Raw genomic sequence first — 7,488 nt, 5'->3', positions numbered from 1 at the left:
AAACAACAAAATAATAATGAAAAACTAAAACAAGGAGCAAAGTAAAACTGAATACTCTAAACATAACAAAACCAAGACTGTGACAGAAATTAATTCACACAGCAAGTAAAAACAGATACACCACAGAGTACAAATTAAACACTACAGATCACTCAAGAAACAACAAACAGTACAGGAAACTAACTGAAAATGTGGATTTTTTTTATTTATTTAACATTAAATATTTTTCAAACAAGATTAACATTTTTACAAAAGAATAAATGAAAAAAAGAAAGACAAAAAAACACTTGACCACTTTACTGAGATTTCTTTCACCAACAGCACTTTGTGAGCAGTCTGGCCAAATGACTTCATCTATATGGCAAGCTATATTTTTTACTTTCCATACAATGGGGAAAAAACCCTCTGGTGTGCAAAACCCAACCTTGAAAAAACTCAACAGTTCTATCATTACAGACCTGTTCCATTGCCAGCAGTAAAATAACAGGGCTGTTATTCATGGTCATTCCATCACCATGCAGTTAACAGCTCTACTGGATACAGGAAAGCTGCTGTAGGGTGGAAGGAAAACAATTAAGCACTAATTGTTGATGAATTTGGGTATAAGAGCAGCACGACCAAAACTAATATTGTCCCAAACTATAACATACACTGGGTCCGCTGCTTGGTGATTCCAATGTTCAATCATAAAATCCTGAAGACCACCTGGAAAAGTGAGGGGCCCATTTCACAACACAGGTTTAACAAACTCAGACTCAAATCCTAAACTCTGATTTGATCTAGTCTAAGAGTGGAAACTCTTAAGCCAGGCATACACTGTAAAATTTGTTTCAATCGTTGCACGCAGCTACAGCTTAAACCGCAGGGTTTAAAAGTTCACAGTTCATGATGTATGTTCTCACACTGTGCGACCCGACGCTCTGATGCGATCTACCTGCTCAAACCGTACGTCTCCGCAGTGAGATGGCACTACTCAGACTCATCTATCCCGAAGCCTTACGAGTAGAAAAGGAATATGAAGATCACTAGAATGAAACATGCTGCCTTGGCGACTTACCCAAAATGTAAACTATTCTGGAGGGTTAAGGAGATAATGACTTATATAATTGGTAATTGGATGATCGACGTGGAAAACTGGAAACAAACTGCAAGATACAATGGATTACAACTGAGCTGAATGTATGCAGAGGATTTAGTTTGAAAAACATTATGCGTTTTTTTTTTTTTTTTTTTTTGTTCCAACTATTCAGAAGTGGTTTTGTGGTGAAGGTGATAATTGGTGGAGATGCAGGAGTCAAGTTATGCAACAGTATTGGCCCTGCTTCCATAGGAATGTTCACAATGTTTTATATGTTACTTTTACTTTGGACGGTACAGCCCTATATTTCAGTTCTAAAGACATTAAACTTTTCTATATCTTATAAGTAAAAAATCTGTCACAAGGAGGTGGCTTAAACCATAAGCTCGCACCCATTTACATGATAGAAAAGTTGCCTTATTCTCATATAAAGATAGTTTTTACGGACTGTGGTGAACAGAATATGTTAAACCTAATGTCTGTTTTTTGATATCCTTAAAATCTGAGTTGTAATGTTTATGGTGACAGAATAATGATACAGTTTGAATAATGTGTTAATTTCTAGAGTAATTTAAGGTTCAGATGAATCGCATATAACCCTAATTCACCTGTCATCTCAGCATTTCGTTCATTTCAAACTAATGTGTTTTTATAGATGTCATCAGAAAAAATAAAAACGTTCCTAAACCAATAACAGATGTTCAGAGGTGAAGGACCCATGCAGGACTAAAAGGAAGGCAGATGGTGTCCTCTGAGAATAAATAAATAAACACAAAATAAGACAAAGGACACTCAGAGGCAAGAAAAACTAGACCCCTCAGAGCAAGTACTTGGCAGAAGACAGACTTTCTGAGACAAATAAAAAACAAAATCAAGACAAGAATTTAACAAAGAACAATAGAAACCCTGCTGATAGTAACCTGGTGAAGCTAATTTAAAAAAAAAATACTGATTACATCAAACATGGAAAAGAAAGGAACATTTTTATCTTTACAGAGAACAGAAAAAGAAATCAAGTTGGAGACTGAAACCATAAACATAGATTTAATCAGAAATAAGAAATAGCAAAGAAAAAAAGCATTTCACAATAATTCAACAGCAAATACTAGACTGGAACGACAATACTGGTACACCTACTATGATAGCAGGAAGTTCCAAACAACATCAAAATAGGTTTGGAATTTATACGTGTATTTTTTTGTTTAAAAGAAAAACAGACTAAAAGAAAGAGAGAGAGAGCCAATATCCCCAATATGTCCCTAATCTATTCTGGTTTTGCACCTTTTGGTTCTGTTTAAGTTTTCTTTTTGAGTTTTCATTGATTTCATTTCCATTTTTTGTTGTTTCCTGGTTGTATTTAAGTTCGTATGTTTCTTGTTTAACCTTCAGTTACTGTTTACTGGTTTCTTGTTTCTTGCTCCTCATGTGAGTTTTCTGTGATATCTCCTGATTTTTTGGTTTTGATGTATTTTTTGTTTGGAGTTTACCTTCTGTTGCCTTTGAATCTATATTAAATCAGCAAAACGTATCTCTTCCTCGTTTCGTCTTTGTATTTGGGTCCTCATCAAACCTCAGCTCAACCTGACAAGTCTGTCCTTAAAAGTATTGTGGAGGATTTTCGCAAATATTTTAAATGACCTGCCCTCTCTACTTAGAAAAAAAGAGCATACTGTATGCCCAACCCTGTACCCGCTCGCAAGAGGGAACGCCTATTAAAGGCGTGTGAGAGCGTGCATGAGCCCATTTGTCCTCATGCGCATCTCGTTTAAAAGGTGCTGTTCTAATAACTTATACAAGCTTACTGTGCCCGAACGTCTGCCCTGACCTCTGAATCCCTCAATCACTATGTAGAGAGTGGATTTTATAGTCAACTTCATAGCGAACTCAGTTAACTTACCGTTCGGACAGATGATCACTATTTTTTGCTCCCCGTTGGTCACTGCTGTCGGGTAGAGGCAACCTATGGCGACAGCAGGCCGCTGTGACAGCAAATCCCATAATGCTTTGCGAGGAGAGCTCTCAGCGTAAAGCATTCGGGAATATATCTGCCTCTTTTGAGACCTTTCTTTTCTTCTCATACACCTGTTCTGTTACGACTATTTTTAGCCATTTTTATAGAACTGTGGTGAGAAAGGTGAGCTTCTGTGACTGTCTGAAACTGTAGTTCACCACCTATATACGCCTGAAAGTATGCCTGCTCACAAAAAGATAGCTAAAGGGGGGAGTACATAGGACGGACTTGCGTAAACGTATCACCAGACAATTAGCAGGACCACATATTTAGATGATCCACCTGTAAATGAAAGATGGTCCTCTATAACTTTAAGGTCTTCTATTTAGCTTAATCTTAATCAAATTGACATATTAGTACAAGACCACTTTACATAAACAGCTAAATAATTTTCGAACATCAGGTTAAAACCTTTTGTCCCTTTCATTTGGATCAGTTCTGGATGTTCCAAATGAAAGGGAGGAGGCCTGAGCAGCTGAATTTGTAGGGTAAAAGATTGGTTTGTTGACTAAGTGCACATTGATTGGCAATCAAAGCTCTGGTCATTTCAACAATGGCAGTACCTCAACATGTTGTTAGACATCCTTACTTGTCACATTAAAAACACCTTAGGATCATGAATGAGAGACTGTATCCTGAGAGAAGAGGTTGGATCATTTTAGGAGAGAATAGTCCAAAGATGCCAGAGGTGTCCATCCTCAGAACCTCCCAAAATCTTAACAGTCACTTTAATCGGGCATTTAAATCTGGTTATATGAGGCACAAGCGTATTTCAATCCTAAGCAATGACACAAAACCCTAAAATGGGTCAGATAATATTTAGAAAACAGGTTTTATTATCACAGGTTCTGATATTTCCACAAACAGTTTTGTGTTTTTTGTGTGGGAAATGACCATTATCCAGAACAACATCCAGCTAATATTGCTGTAGGTGCCTGTTAGGGCAAAGCCACCTATAATTTATTACCTTGTGTTTAGCTTTCAAGGTGTTAGCCTTTAAATTTGAGTCAACCCACAAAGTAAGAAATCATCCAGCACATGCGCATGGTGATGCTCCTCCACAATTAGGAGCCTAATGATCCAAAAACAGTGTGTTCTAATGACCAAGGTCTCTCCCACCTAATGGGTAATAAAAGAGTGATCTTGTAATACAAAAGGTGAACCTTGCTGTAATGCTCTTCTGGGGAATTGTATAATCGCCATGATCTTCAGATGAGCTCAGCTGGGAGTCGGTCAAAGAACTTTTTAAGGTTGAGAAATGTCATGTGAGTCATTTTGTTCTGTTCCCTGTGTTTCTACATGAACATTTTTCTCCATTTAGATGGTATAGGTTATAATTCATCCTGACAGGGGGGTACTTCAAACGGTCATAGTGAGGAGGATGGGGTAAAGACTTACTAACAGACCAATATAGACCAAATTGGAAATCTGTCTTGGTTGAGAAGTTTTTACAAAAAGCTTTTTTTCTAACCTAGGAGAATGGGGTTTCTTGGTTGAAGATTTAATTAAGAAATAGTGGCTTTCCTGTTAAAGTGCTGAAAGCCAGAGTTCTTTTTAAAGTTGTAGGGAATCGGCTCTTCCAACCGTTGCATTTCCGAATTCTCCCGAGAGGTGCTCGACTTTACACAAGTTAATAAAGTGAATGTGAATGGTTGATTATCAAGGGGTCGGGATTGTTGTGGTGGAAGGTTTGCAAGCAGTTTGATTGTTGCTAGTTTGTTGGAAGCATCTTGCTAATCAGTTAGCAACTTAACGCTAGTGGGTTCCCAATGGGAAATTACATTGGAACCAAGTAGCACTTCGATCGTAAAGGAACGTTATGGAAAGCGGAAACATGCAAGAGGAGGAGAGTTTTGTGTCGGAGGTCATGGATGAGTCTCCTCTGTCATGCATTTTTTATTTAGAGGAGGAAAGTGGGGATGAAGATGTTGTGGAAGAGGACGCCAAGGCGGCAGAAGCTTGGTTTGGTGTAGAAGGCTTACAGCCGTACATGATTGAGCCCTTGCCTTGCAACGCTGCCAGTTCTGTTAGCTCTACGCCTGCCGAAGACACAGATGTCCATCCCCGTGAACACTGGGACGGAACTCAATGGGAAAGTAAATGATTCTTATTTCAACCGTTGCGTATACCATCTGCGACATATGAATCAAGATGCTATGACCGAAAAAATGGCCTGGGAGCGCCTTGGGATTCCCCCGGAGGAGCTGGCCCAAGTGGCTGGGGAGAGGGACCTCTGGGCCTCCCTACTGAAGCTCCTACCCCCACGACCCGACCCTGGATAAGTGGAATAAGATGGATGGATGGATAGAAATTTTCTAACTCTAACTTTTGGGACAATATGATGAAGAGTATATTTATATACATGTTAAAGCCAGAACGATTTGACATTTAAATAGGACTTCCGTAGGACTTTAAAAGTCAAACATAAAACCCTGTTTAGAGCTGCTGTTGACTGTTAAAGTGAAATTTTTAACTAAGGTATCATTAGCTTTCATTTTTGTTCCAACTGTTTTCTGCTTGCCTTACTTCATGCTTTTAGTACTTGTTTTTATTCAAAATGTATTTTCCCCTTTATTTCATTGTTTCATGTAAAGCACTTTGAACTGAATTTGTGCTGACTTGTTCTTTAGAAATATCTTTGCTTATAGATGTTCGAGCTCGGCCTGTTTTTCAGTGTAGTCCTGTTTCTCTAACTGTGACTGGCTGGATGTTCTCTCTTTATCCTCTGACATGCGAGTTGACTCGGAGCTCATCTGCCTGGCTGTGTGTTTCCTGGACGGGGTCTGGAGCTGGTTGACAGTTGCCTTTTGTGTCTCTGATTCTTTCTCTATGTCTGCTTCTGTCTCCTTGAACCCCAGTCAACCTCGACAGATGAACCCTCACACTGAGCCTGGTTCTGATGGAGGTTTCTTCCTGTTAAAAGCTACAAGCATGCTTGGTGTGAGAGATTGCCTTCGAGACAATGAGTCGTTGCAATCAACTGATTTTCCTTCGACAGAAAACTTTGAATCAGTTTGACTGTATGACCTGGTTGATTGTCTCTGTAAAGTGCCTTGAGATGACACGTGTTGTTAGTTGCTCTATATAAATAAAGTTAATTGAATTGAAATAAACTTGGGCTGCTCAGTGGTGCAGTTGGTAGCACTGCTGCCTTGCAGCAAGAAGGTTCTGGGTTCTAATCCTAGTCTGGGGTCTGCATGGAGTTTGCTTGTTCTCCCTGAGCATGCGTGGGTTCTCTCTGGGCACCCAAGCTTCCTCCCACACTCCAAAAACATGAATGTTAGGCTATTTGGCTTCTCTAAAAGTTCTCCTTAGGTTTGAGCATGTGCATGAATGGTTGTTTATGTGTTGCCCTGCAATAGACTGGCGACCTGTCTTGCCTTGCCCCAAATCAAGGAAAGCCACTCTAGTGGCTTATCCATGCTTCTGAGGTGATGTTGTTAGGAATGCTGCTGACTTCCTGGTTTACTTTTAACAGAAAATAAAAACAGAATAAAAAACTTTGCCTTAATTACAGTAACATTTTTCAGATCAGAAACTCCCCTGAAGGAAGAAAAAAGCCAGTGAAAAACATCCCTCTGGTCTGCTTCTAAGTTTTAGTCCCCAGGAAGAAAAGCCTAAAACTGCTGCACAACCAGGACTGCCTAAGATTAATCTTTCACTGTGTGGCTCACTGCTCGATACTGAGAGATAGACTGTAAATCATAGCAGCAGTCCTCATCTTTATGTGGATCCTTACTGCTGTAGTCAGTCTGGATAATTTAAAGACTGCAGTTTACAAAATTTCCGCTGTAAATATAGCTCAGTCGTATCTCAGGATTCATTACCCATTCATGGATATTTCTTGAGTTATTTTGGTTTTCAGTTCTTTTTTATTTTGTTACGCTGATGGATTATTCTAATTGCTATAAAGACTATGTGAAATAAAAACAATCCCCTGCTGGCCCTATTCATTTTAAATGCTTGATTGCTAAAAGCATTGCATCAATTTTAGGTTTCTTTTTAAAGTAAACACTTGTGTGTGTCATTCTCTATTTAAAGGGAAATGGGACGCAAAAACAATTAATGTTTGTTTTTGTAATCATCCTGAGACTTCCTTACATTGAAGGAAAATGGAGTCAGAAGCTGATCCACATCTACTGAGGACGTCTTACCCTTGTTGGTGTGAAGTCAGTGAACCATGTGAGGGCGCAAGCTGTTTCCTGCTCACTTTTCATCAGTTTGTGTGCTGCCATGTGTTCTTGACAGCTTAAGAACAAGAAATACAAATAAAATGTTAACTAGATTCTTAATAATAATTGTGTTCCTTTGGAAAAGTTTTGATCTTGGAACTTAAATGATTATAATGCCCAGGTTTTAATCTGTGGTTGGTCCATCCTTTGCATCTATAGCAGCTTCA

The sequence above is a fragment of the Cyprinodon variegatus genome, unplaced genomic scaffold, assembly GCF_000732505.1.
Source record: "Cyprinodon variegatus isolate N-32 unplaced genomic scaffold, C_variegatus-1.0 Scaffold668, whole genome shotgun sequence".
NCBI lineage: Eukaryota > Metazoa > Chordata > Actinopteri > Cyprinodontiformes > Cyprinodontidae > Cyprinodon > Cyprinodon variegatus.
This window is presented reverse-complemented; position numbering follows the sequence as displayed.